This window comes from Trachurus trachurus (genome assembly GCF_905171665.1).
Source record: "Trachurus trachurus genome assembly, chromosome: 21".
Taxonomy (NCBI): Eukaryota; Metazoa; Chordata; class Actinopteri; order Carangiformes; family Carangidae; genus Trachurus; species Trachurus trachurus.
This window is the reverse complement of record NC_139899.1, coordinates 6,253,730-6,267,070: the sequence shown is the minus strand read 5'-3', so window position 1 is coordinate 6,267,070 and position 13,341 is coordinate 6,253,730.

The window sequence follows — 13,341 nt, the reverse complement described above, 5'->3', positions numbered from 1 at the left end:
AAAATTTTAGAAAATTAAACATATTTTGAGAAATATTTTTGATATGTTTTACTTTTCCATTATGTATAGAAGCAAATTGCTGTTGTGATAAAATTATTTAGATAATATATGATTTTTGACATTTTAGTCTAACATTTAGTGAAAAGCATCATTTCCATCACAACACAAAGAAGTTGTTTTTCAAACAAAATTCAACACACACAACTGCACGCCCATCCACGCCTCTAACACCTTTGTTAAATTTACAGATGTGTGTGGGACTGTTGTGGGACTCATATCAGACAATAATGAGAGTCACTATAGAGAGGAGATCCATCACCTGGCCCAGTGATGCTCCAACAAATACAATAACCTAGTCCTGAACACCGGCAAGACAAAAGAGGTCATTGTGTCGTGGACTACAGGACGACCAGTCCAGAAGGACAGCACACACCCCTTTATTAGTTATATATATTTTTTTTTTTTGGGGGGGGGGGGGTTGCCTTTAATCGACAGTGTAGGAGTAGAGAGAGAAATGGGGAAGAAGAGAGAAGAGGAATTGCAGTAAAGGGCCAACTCTGTCAGGATTCGACACGGGACGAGGACTGTTCTGCACATGGGGCGCCTGCTCTACCAACCAAGCTGGACGCCCCTCCAAACACTGTTATAAAGTTGGAATGAAAAGTCTGCTTGAGATCATTTCTGTGACAGGCAAAGGAAACTTATCCTTTCCCATCTCTAATAAAACAGGAGCAAAATAATAGTACTTGTCTGCTTGTATCAGGGATTTTCTGTACTGCACCACCCGTGACCTCAAGGTAGATGCTGATGTTCCTCCTAAATATTCAGCTAATATCTTAATTCCAATGTCTGTGTGTAAATATACAACAAAAGGATGTTTAGTAGGTGCTGGAGATGGGGGTCATGCATGGCTGCTGCTGTCTTCATTAGGCCTACTTTGAGTCCGAGCATCATGTCATTTTGGAGCCTTGGACACAAGTGGATATGTTCTGCAGAGCATTTTTGGTGAGTCATCTAGTAGTGATCAGCCATTAAGTCTGTGACAGTTGCCTTTCTCAAGAGAGAGACTGTTAGGGCCACAAAACTAAACCAACAGCTCAACCTTGACTCCAAAAAACGTTACCAACATCCGGTTATTAGAATGTTATAAGAATGTTACATTATTTGTAGAACTTTCTTAGAACATTTTTGGAAGGTTACCCTGTCACGGCCCTGCTGGCCTTAACCTTTCATCCCTGCAGGAGGTGCTGGTGACGGTGATGAGGCTGATCGGGTGCACCTGGGCTTTAAAACCCCGGCCCAGCTCAGTGTTCTCTCTCTTCGCCCTGCCTGCTGACCCACATTTTGGTTTTCTGTCTTTTGGTTTTACATCCATCATGACATCCACACACCGCAGCCACTCACCCACATTTACACTACTGATTATACAGATGAGCACACCTCATCTTTTTGTTTATGTTAAACCTTAAACTCTTGTGTTAATAAATTATTTCATTTATTGGCACTCTGCATTCCGTTGTTCCTTTTTGTCACTGCTTTTTGAGCCAGGCTGTGACGAAATGGGGGCTCGTCCGTTTTTGTTTGAGTTTGGTTTGGAATTTTGCGCACGGTAATTTGGTTGGGTCTGCAGTTTGGGATAGTTTTGCCGGTTGGCACGCGGCGTGGCGTTCGGAGTGATTTCCTGGTGTGGGTTGGCCAGTGGGGAGGTGTGTTCGTGGGTTGAAGTGTGTGGTGCGCGCAGCTCCTGTGACTGTCATCTTTTGTCTCTCGTGGTGGGGAGTTTGGATCGTTTGTTTGGTTAATGAACAGTGTGATGACAGTGCGGGCGGTGTGCCTGGTTAACTGGTTGACCCTGTAAGTGGTGATAAAACGGTGCGCAATTGGTAATTTGGCTTCTTTGATTTTGGTTTCGTTTTGTTTGTTCTCTTGCGCTGGGACAGAGAGAGACAGTTTGTTTCCAGTGTTGGTGCTGGCAGGTTAGGGGACAGGCGGTGGTCGCTGTGGCACCTACGTTTGGTTGGGGGGTTTCCCTGGTAGGTTGTAGCAGCGGTCCCCTTTGGGCCCGTCGGTCCGGTCCTGGTAGTGTTGCGAAGAAAGTGGCTGAAGCATTGCTTGGGAGCACGTCCTTGGTTTCGGGTGAGTGTTCGCAGATCGCTCCCCCGTGCCAACGGTTTACAGTGCGTAAATACCCACCGCAAGAAACCGCATGAAGACTAGGGGTGAGTTAGGTAAGTTTTGGGTTAGGTAGATAGCGGGAAATCTTCTGGCCCCGGTGCGCACGGGACATTGAGCCGCGTAGTCCTCGACCTGGTCTTGTGAATTGTGTGAGAATTGGTTGTTGTTGTGGCTTGGAAATGGAGACCATTTCGGAGTTCATTGCGTCTCCCTCTTTGGATTTTTTGGACTCGTGCACCAGGGATCAGATGGCTCTGATCGCGGAGCATTATGCTGTGGAGGTGCAGGGGGACAAACGTGTGAAGGACAACATTACAGCAGCTGTTGTCTCTGCTTTGTCTGCGCGTGGATTGTTTGGGGAGGAAAAGGGAGATGCTCCTCCGCTGCTTACTGGGGTGTTGTCCCAGCGGCCCGAGCTCACGTTTGAGCAACAAACAGAGCTCATGAGGATGCAGCTGGAACATGATAGAGCAAAGCATGAGTTGGAGGTGAGAACACAGCTGGAGTTGGAGCACATCCGACAGAAGTCGGGGAAGGCCGGTTCGTCTGGTCCCCTGGTCATAAGTAATTTGTGGTGGGTGCCGCTGTTCAATGTACGGGATCCAGACACCTTTTTTGTGTTGTTTGAGCGCGTGGCGGATGCACGGGGCTGGTCTGACTCAAGCCGTTTTCCCACTAAAATTAGCGGGTCGACGCGGGTTTTTTAAACGCGGGTCGACCCGCTAACAATCGGCATTTGGCCCCTTTCCCATTGACCAAAATGAGCCGAGTCTGACCCCCCGCTGAGGGATCAGACAGAGCATAAACCAGTCGCCCCGCTCTCATCCGCGGTGCAAGAGACACACACAGTGCCATGCCACAGCCGCCCGCCGCGGAGTGTCCGTCCGCCGAGGCAGACTCTCTGGCTGGCTGACCTGGAGCACCAGGACCGCGGAGGACAGAGAGTCTGCTGCGGCCGGATGACGGACGTCCACGGCACAACACGTCAGTTAAACAGACTGTCGCTTCTTTTCTTTTCTTTTTTTCTATCGTTTTTGGTCAGTGTTTTCTGATGTTTTGATCCCAGTCTCGGATGAGAGCAGAGCGGAGCAGAGCTTTGTTTTGGTACGTGATATGAGACGCGACCGGCGCGATGACGTAGCGTCACGTAACGTTCAGTGTCATCACGTAAATTAGCGGGTTGACGCGGGTCTGGCGTTCCCACTGCAAGCCGTTCGGAGCCGAGCCGATTAAAGGCGATTTTAACCCGCGTCGCTTGCCGAGTCGTTTGACCCGCGCTGACGCGGGTCGACGCGGCTCGGTGCGCCTTTCCCACTGCCACCAAAAGCCGATTGTTAGCGGGTTTAAACGGGTTTTTTGGCCAGTGGGAAAGGGGTATCAGATTGTCCTCTAATGCTTCAGTGTGTGCTGTCGGGGAAAGCGCAGGTGGCTTATTCGTCGTTGAGAACGGGTGACAGCTCCTATTATAGAAACAAAAAGGCTGTGCTCACGGCGTATGAGTTAGTCCCCGAGGTTTATCGACAACGTTTTAGATCTTGGGAAAGAAAAAATGGTCAAACGTATGTCGAATTTGCCAGGGATTTGGACGTTCATTTTAAACGTTGGCTGGCGGCGCTAAATGTAAACACTTTTGATGACCTGTGTGAATTGGTGGTATTAGAACAGTTTAAGAATATGTTGCCTGGTAAATTGGCCACTTACATCACTGAGCGAAAGGTCTCTGTCGTCTCGGCTGCGGCAGCTGATGAGTTTGTGTTGATCCACAAAGCGGAGTTTGGAGACCACTCTGCGCGTCATGGCCCTCTGCCCGTAGCTAAGTCAGGATGTAAATATTTACTGACTGTGATGTGCCAGACAACGAGGTATCCGGCTGCGTATCCGTTTGAGATCAATCACTGCAAAATCAATTGTTAAAGCTCTGACACAATTTATTTCGGCGTTTGGCATCCCCATGATTATACAGTCAGACCAAGGCTCGAATTTTTCCTCCCATGTGTTTGGTCAGGTGTTAAAGATTTTGCGCATACAACACAATCAGTTTTCGGCTTACCATGCGCAAAGTCAGGGTGCCTTAGAGAGGTTTCACCAGACACTGAAGTCTCTCCTCTGGGCGTATTGTACAGAGCTGGGTAGAGATTGGGACGGGGGTCTTCCGTGGTTGCTGCTGGCTGCAAGAGAGGCAGTTCAGAAGAGTACTGGATTCAGCCTGAATTACCTTGTTTTTGGACACACTGTGCGGGGTCTTCTGGCGGCCCTGAAAGGTGGCTGGGTGGAGGCCGAACCACCTAAAAACCTCATTGATTTTTTTAATGGCTTCAGGCACCGTTTGTTTGTGGCGGGTTGTTTGGCCAGAGAGAAGCTGGGTTCTGCACAGGGGCGGATGAAGCGTGTTTATGATCGGCGGTCGGAACGCAGAGAATTTGCTCCAGGGGATCAAGTTTTGGCTCTCATGCCTCTGGTGGGGTCTCCGTTCCAGGCCAAGTATGCGGGTCCCTACACTGTCTCTGAGAAAGTTTCAGGTCTTAATTATTTGATAGAAACGCCTGGTCGTCGGAAATCGCAGCAATTGTGTCATGTGAATCTTTTGAAGCCCTATTATTTTCGTGACTCTGATCCTGAGAGTGTTGTGCGTCCGGCTCTGGCGTTGAGCTCTGTGGCTGTTGCACATGAAGGCGATGGCGTGCCTGAGCCTGACGAGAGTGTGTTATGTGGACAACTGAAAAATTCGGAGTCTCTGTGTGTGTTGGACGAAACATTGTCACATTTGTTAGAGGATAAACGTCGTGAACTTGTAAATCTGATTAAAAAATATCGTGAACTGGGGCGGTGTTTAGCTCAGTTGGTAGAGCACCCGCCCCATGTGTTGAGGCTATAGTTCTCACGGGGGACAGCTCTCCATTCCGACACACCTCCACTTCGACACCCCGCTGTTCCGAAATACCCCCACTTCGAAACACTGCTGTTCCGACACCCTCCCCCCCGTAGCTGTCCAAGGTGCTGAACCGCGTGACGTTGTTTACATTCTGCTTTGTGTCTTGTCTGTAAAACGTGCGCTGCTCAGGGACTGGGCAGATCTGTCCCACTTGCTTTCTCCCCGACTTCGTTGTTGGAGATCTCCCACACAGTAATAGAAATACACTTTTTTCTCCCCCCCCTGCTCCGCTCGAGCGCGGCTGAACCCGGCTTGAGCTCACACGGGCGCGAGGCTGCTGCAGCCGCCGCTCGTGCTGACAGCTGACTGAGGGAGATGCTTTGGTTGGGCTTAGGCAATGAAGAAAGGAGTTGGTTAAGCTTAGTAAAAAGACCAGGTAGAGGCTAGACAGGCTAGAAGCATAATGAACATTATATGTCATTAATATGAAGTATTTGCTTGTTTTGCAGTTAATTATGCACATGATCCGTTTGACCCCAAAAAGGAAAAAAGGATCAATGCGCACTGCGCACTGGGGGTTTCCCCCAATAGCCTTTTCGGAATAGCGGGGTCTTTAGAAAAAATAGAAAACCCCGCTATTACGATGAATGGAAGTCTATTGTCGGAAAGGCGGGGTGTAACCAATTCTCACTGCAGGCGACCCCGGTTCGAATCCCACGCCGAGCAGCCCTATCCTGCGTGTCATTCCCCCCCCTCTCTGCCTCCCATTTCCTGTCTGTCTCTCTACTATCCTGTCCATTAAAGGCAAAAAAGCCCCCAAAAATATATTTTAAAAAAATCCTGTACTGTTTGGTGATACGCCTTCTTGCACTGATTGGGTAGAACATGACGTCTGTGTGGGAGATGCGCAACCCAATAAGCAACGTTTTTATCGCATGTCCCCTGAAAAAGCCAAGTTTTTGGATTCGGAAATTGATTATATGTTGAAAAATAACATTGCTGTACCGTCATCTGCTGCTCGGGCTTCTCCGTGCATTCTGGTGCCAAAACCTGATCGAACATTCCGCTTTTGTACTGATTTCAGGAAGCTGAATGCAGTCACCAAACCTGATTCGTTTCCCCTGCCCCGGATGGATGATTGCATTGATCAGGTTGGTTCGGCCCGGTTTGTTAGCAAATTCGATCTGCTCAAAGGTTACTGGCATTCTTATACTGTGATGCCCTTCGGATTGCGAAATACACCAGCAACCTTCCAGCGCCTGATGAACAGAGTGGTGTCAGGGCTGGAGGGGTGCCCGGTTTATCTTGATGATGTTGTAGTGTATAGCGATACTTGGCACTCACACCTCCAGCGCGTTCGTGTTAATTTGGCTAAATGCGAGTTTGCTAAGGCGACGGTCACTTACCTGGGTCGGGTAGTTGGGCAAGGTTGTGTTGCTCCAGTTCAGGCCAAGGTTCAGGCAGTGGGGCAGTTTTCTCAACCCACGACTAAAAAGGAGCTTCAACGCTTTTTGGGTTTGGTCGGGTATTATAGGAGTTTTTGTACGAATTTTTCGACTGTGGTGTTCCCTCTTACAGAGCTCCTGAAGGCGAAGGCGAAGTTTGTGTGGTCCTCTGATTGTCAACATGCTTTTTGATAACATTATGTCGCTTTTTATGTTCTGCCCCTGCTGGCCTTAACCTTTCATCCCTGCAGGAGGTGCTGGTGACGGTGATGAGGCTGATTGGCTGCACCTGGGCTCAGTCCTGCAGGAGGCTTTAAAACCCCGGCCCAGCTCAGTGTCTCTCTCTTCGCCCTGCCTGCTGACGCACATTTTGGTTTTCTGTCTTTTGTTTTTACATCCATCATGACATCCACACACATCGCAGCCACTCACCCACATTTACACTACTGATTATACAGATGAGCACACCTCATCTTTTTGTCTATGTTAAACCTTAAACTCTTGTGTTAATAAATTATTTCATTTATTGGCACTCTTGCGTTCCGTTGTTCCTTTTTGAGCCAGGCTGTGACAACCCAATAAGCAACCAAACGGGAACCTTAGGGGCACATCCTAAAAATGACTCCAAAAAAACATTACAAGCATCTGGTTATTAGAACTTTATAAGAATGTTACATTAGGCTATTTGTAGAACTTCTTCTCATTGTGGGAAGGTTACCCCAAATGCAACCAAACAAGAACCTTAAGTTCTTGTAAAAGTGACTCCAAAAAAACGTTACAAGCATCTGATTAGAACATTTTACCAATGTTACATTACAGTAAAAAACTAATATTTGTAGAACTTTCTTAGAACGTTTTGGGAAGGTTACCCAAAATCAAGAACGTTCTAAAAATTACTCAATTTATTTTTACAAGCATCTGATTAATAGAACGTTTTAAGAATCTTACATTAAAAACCAAATATTTGTAGAACTTTCTTAGAACGTTGTGAGAAGGTTAAGCCTTTATGCTTCCGCGTCGCGTCGACGGCGTACCTACGGTGTAGACCCAACACCTTCGTTGAGCATTCGAAGTTCTGTGTCGAGGGAACGCGTTGCTTCCAGTCACAGTAAACAATGGCAACTGAAAAACAAACACTTTTATTACAAATGTTGAAGTGCAGGCGACAAAGAAGACGTTTGCGGAGGTGGTCTCTCTGACCAGTCGAGGCTGAACCAAGTGGGGAGTTGTGGGTTCTACAAGTGAAGACCACTTCCGCGTTCAAAAAACAGCAATCCCCCCGGGCTTCCTCTGGGGGCTGGTGCCAGAAGTGAGCAACTCTCCATTGACCGCCATGTTAAAATAGCTAAACAGCTAAACAAGAAAAAACTGAAATGCCAGCACTCACAAAATAATCTTGAAACATTTATTAAACGCACAGCAGCGCCTGACGGACGCGTTTCAGCCCCTGGCTTTCTTCAGCGTGAGACTGCTGAATGGGTGTGACCCATATATATAACCTTCCGGACCTCCCTCGTTAACACCAGCTGGTCATCCAGGCATTTTAATCAGGCCGGCCACGGAGTTTGTAGTTTACGGTTTATGGGGATTTAAGCAGCCAGACCACTTCCGAGAGGAAGGGATAGAGAGAAGAAACTTTTACCGAGTGAAGCTTACTGGATACACCATTTGCAGACTGAATATCCCAGAGGCTTAAATGAAGAATTGTTATTGTCCTGTTTCTTATGAATGTAGTTTTCATTTTTCTGTGTATTTATGAAGAATGCAATTAATTATGTGGTTTTTCTGTATATGACCAGCGAACAGGACTACGTACACACATGTGCGTATGTGGTTTTATCTGTCTGCATGCACACGTTGAACACTGTATGTAGCTTTATCTGCCTAATTTATAGTAGATAGGTTTTGATAGGTCACCACTCACCACTGAGTCTCCCTGTTGAGAGGACAGGTGGATATATATATATACTTTTTCGATTTTTTTTCGTTCCTTTTTAATATTTGTATACTGTTTTTTAATCTATTCTTATCTGACTATTATTCTATGATGTTTGATACTTGTGTTGTTCACTGTTATATATTTAATCTTGCATATTTGATCTTGTGTTGTTCACTATGTGAAATATTTGATCCTGTGAATATGTGACTTCATATTGTACATCAGTCACACACTGAGGGCCCTAGTTTCCTGGCGCAGCGCAGGTGGCGCAAGGTAGCGCAGCCGGTCTAATGCAAGTTTCGACCAGCGCAGCCTAGTGCAAAGTCAGATTGGAAGATTCGTAGATCGCGCTGCGCTGAGATAGGCGTGGCCGCGCAGCAGGGGGAGGCGTCACAGATTCAGCTTGGTGCAGTGGAAGTTTCGTGGGAAAATGTCCCGCCGAGGTTGCGCTGAAAGCTCGCCACCTCCAACCAGGTCTACTCTCAGCGCAGGGCGAAGCGCAGCAGGTGCAGTGGAAGTTTGGCTGACTGACCTGCAGTGCACACACGTCACCAAGACCTCACAGGCAGATCTCCACAGTTCCAGACACATTTCAATGCAATAAATATCCACAATAACCACTATTTAATGCAACTAACGGAATCAACACGTGGATTTATATCTATATAGATTGTTCCGTCACATCTGAGTCAGATCAAAGCAGAGAGCAAAGGCTGTGGCACGCGTAAAGGAAACTCCACCTGAATTAACACAGCAGGGACGAACTGGCACTGAAAAGCAGCTGTGGATGTCCCAAGCAGGACTGAGGGTGGATGACTGCATGTCGCTGCCGTGTTGAGATCGGGAGCGTGCCTATGTTCCCACAGCCCTATGTTCCCACGGCCCTATGTTCCCACAGTTCTAAGGTTTTCCTCAAAATTAGGCCCTATGTTCCCACTGGACTCTCTCTACCTATCTGGACTCTATCTATCTGGCCTGTCTAGCCTCTACCGGGTCTTTTTACTAAACTTAACCAACTCTTTTCTTCATTGCCTAAACCCAACCAATGGTGGGACCAAAGGGCTGTGGGAACATAGGGCCTAATTTTCAGTGACAACAAAAGTTAGAAATGTGGGAACATAGGGCTGTGGGAACATAGGGCTGTGGGAACATAGGAATGACCCCTTGAGATCTACCACTCTGCCCTTGTGATGATCGCTTTATTTATTTACTTATTAATTCGAGCGACCGCGTCACGCAAAACAAAACACAAATCATCATCTCTCTTAGTCCACCACAACAGCCTTAGATAGTCAGTATATAGCCTTAGTATACTCAGCATCTCTATCACAGAAAAAAAAAGAGATGGAGAGAGAGAGAGAGCGTCCTTTACGCTGATTTCAGCCCTGTCACGCATGGTGTTTTGTTTATGTTGTGATTACACCTCCCATCTTTCTTACACGGGGTTTGAATAAATGTGAGTTTCTTAATTAGTTTATTAGTTGTTGTTTTTTAGCTGGGCAGCGGTTCTCAGTGTATCAGATAAAACCTGAAGTGCGAAGTGCACGTCACCAATACGTCACAGGCAGGTTTCCACAGCTTCAGGCACATTCAATGCAATAAATAACCACAATAACCACTATTTAATGCAACCAATGGAATCAGCACGTACATTTATATCTATTTGGACTGTACCGTTGCATCTGATGACAGATCAAAGGCTGCGTAATGGACGCGTAATGAAATCTTGACCTGACTAATTAACACAGCTGAAACGGTGACAAAAACTAATGAGTTCACATCACTCTGAGCCAACCACAAACACCCTCGTCATCAGAGAGTGTATATATGTGGGATCTCGTCTCAAATTCAAAAGAAACAAACAAAGAGAGAAAAACAGAGAGAAAAAGAGAAAAAGGAGAGCAAAAGCGCGCTGCAAAAGAAAAAAAAAGTAAGTTATGTTCTGTGTCGTCAGGATTAATGTGTTTGTGATGATCAATACAAATGTTATAATTTACTTGCTTAACGTAATCTACAAAGATGGAGTATATTATTGCAAGGAGGATGAGGATGAGGAGGAGGAGGAGGAACTATCCAGAAAGGGTATACAGGCAGCGGTCGTCTTATTTAGGCATGACCGAGCAGGAATGCAGGTAACTCAAATAAAGACTGGATTACCGCAATGTCAAATTCAATTCTCATCTCATTTGGTACTATTTTTTTTATTACCTAGGAACAAATTACATCTCACCAGGGAGGTGGTCAACGCATCGTGGCCTCCGATGCGCACCCGGGTGGCCCGTGCGCTCTCCCAGTTGCTGTGAGGGTGACAGCGGCTCTGACTTTCTTCGCCACCGGGTCTTTCCAACACACCGTGGCCTCGGTGGTGGGGATCACTCAGAGAGCTGTCAGTTCGGCTATACATGCAGTTACTTCCAGTCTAGTCCGACATGCAAGTGAGCACATAATTTTTCCGTCATCACCCGAGAGCCAGCTGGAAACGAAGCGAGGTTTCTTGTTGCAATGTGGATTCCCCGGGGTGCTGGGTGCCATCGACTGCACTCATGTGCAGTTGCGCGCACCCCGCATCCAAGCCATCACTTATGTGAACCGTAAGGGAGTACACTCCATCAATATCCAGGTGATTTGTGACTCGAATTGCCTGGTGACACATGTGTATGCTAATTTTCCCGGGTCCGCTCACGACTCGTTCATCCTGGCGAATTCTTCCATCCCTACAGTCTTTCAGGGTGACCCCCCCCTGGATGGGTGGCTGCTAGGTGACAATGGATATCCACTGAAAATGTGGTTGATAACGCCATACATTAACACCTACAACAAGAACGCAGCGTGTTTTTAACCGTGTTTTCAGTGGTGCCAGGTCAGTCATTGAACGCACTTTTGGGTTAATCAAAATGCGTTTCAGATGTCTGGACCGTACGGGTGGTTCATTATCATATAGCCCCCAGAGTGTCAGTGCATTCTTCATGGCATGTTGTGTTATACACAACATTGCTATACGCAGTGGATGTCACTTGGACCTAACGGAGGAGACATTACAGGACTTAAGACGGAGAGGCCGAACTGCATGTGCCGTATCAGGAGGGAGAGCAACAGAGCGCACGGGAGAGGAGAGACCACCTGGCTGCACAGATCTGCCCCTAAATGCGAGTATTTCTCTGTACATCCATTCAAACATTTTAGTGTAAATGTACTCACTTAAACTAGACAATAAACACCCAAAACAAACCATGTTAACAATAAACAATTTTTATTAATTACCCCCTCCCCCCCTCTTCTTCCTCTTCCTCCTCGCCCTCTCCCTCTCAGGCTGGGAGTGGAGGACAGCCCTCTCATGCGTGGCCGTAGTGGCCGTAATGGCCACCTATGAGGACCTGCCGCTGGCGACACTGGACGCGGTGCTGCCGCTGGCGACACTGGACGCGGTGGTGCTGGTGGTGCTGCTGGCGAGAGTGGGGGTTGTGGGACGAGCCTGTCCGCTGCATCTGCCAGGCGTCGCAGGCTCTGCTCAATGGAGGCCAGCGGCCGCACCTGATTGCTCAGCGTCTGCAGCTGGGCCTCGATCCCCTGGACCCGGGAGGAGAGGGCAGGAGAGGAGAAAGGCCTCGTCGCCCTCCTCTGCCACCTGGTCTCGGACCCGTCTCCTCTGCTGTGGAGCCTGCGGCTGAGCAGCCCGCTCCGGGAGCACCTGTTGTTGTTGTTCTTCATCACCCTCTTCTTCCTCCTCCTCCTCCTCCTCCACCACCTCCTCCAGCTGCGGCGGAGGTGCGGTGCCCTGTGTTGCTGATGAAACGTTACATTGTTTGTTACATTGTTTGTCCAAATAAAGTTTATTAAACGTTTTCACCCTTTGTTTTTAATTAGGAACTATAGGGTGATTTTGCAAGCAAACATTAGTGACAAGATCAGGCCACGGAGCTTGGCAAAGCGTCTTTTACGCACACGCGGTTCTTGATTGCATCCATGCTGCTTGTGATTCGCGCACAGGACTTATTTGTTGTTTGAACGTATTAAATAGGCTACCTTTATCAAATTTGCCTTACCCGTTCCTGCCTCCAGTCCACCAAATCCACAAATACTGGTGGAGGACAGGGTGGAGGACGCGATGTCCTCCGCAGTGCTCAGGGGAGTGCTGGTAGACGGACCACCGCTGGTGGTCCGCAAGTTTTTGTTTGGCTCGTCGTCTAACATCATTGAACCGTTTTTTACACTGGGCAACGGTTCTCAGTGTACCAGAACCAATTCTATTGATAATAGTTGTGACCTCCTCCCAGGCAACTTTTGCATCATCAGCCTGTGGAGGTCTGCTGGCAGTTCCATAGATTCGGACATTGCGAGCTTGGACCTCCCGGACCAGAACATCAGTTTCCTCCTGGGAGAAGTTAGGTCGCCTCACGCTGCTACCGCTGCTGTTCATGATTACCAAACTTGCAATGCACCTTGCCTCGCGGCGCATTTAAAGGTGAGGAGAGGAGCTCCTTTGATTGGTGAAGATCTGAATCGGCTGTGTTAATCCCGCGTCACGCCTTTCTCTCCTCCTCCTGTCTCCCTCCCGCCCTCTCTCCTCCCTCTTTGCCGTTTGCGCCGGTGGGAGGGACGAGGGGAGGGGCTGCGCTGGTCTAAGGCCCAATTCCAATCCGACCCCTCACGGACTCACTGACTTAGAGGCGCGTTCACGGGAAGTCCGTGAGTGTGTGAGGGCTGTTCCGTTGTCAGATCATCAAGTCAGTGAGTCAGTGAATGAGCCCTTTCTGCCCCCTTACCGTAAGTCAGCACCGATGCTGACTTTGAGTAGGGGAATTACCCACAGTTCATAGCGTTGTGAAGTCAAACCATAACACAGGGGATGCCGTCGGAACGCAAGTGTTAAAAAAAAAAGAAATTAACACAAGTAGTCAAAGAGAGCTCCG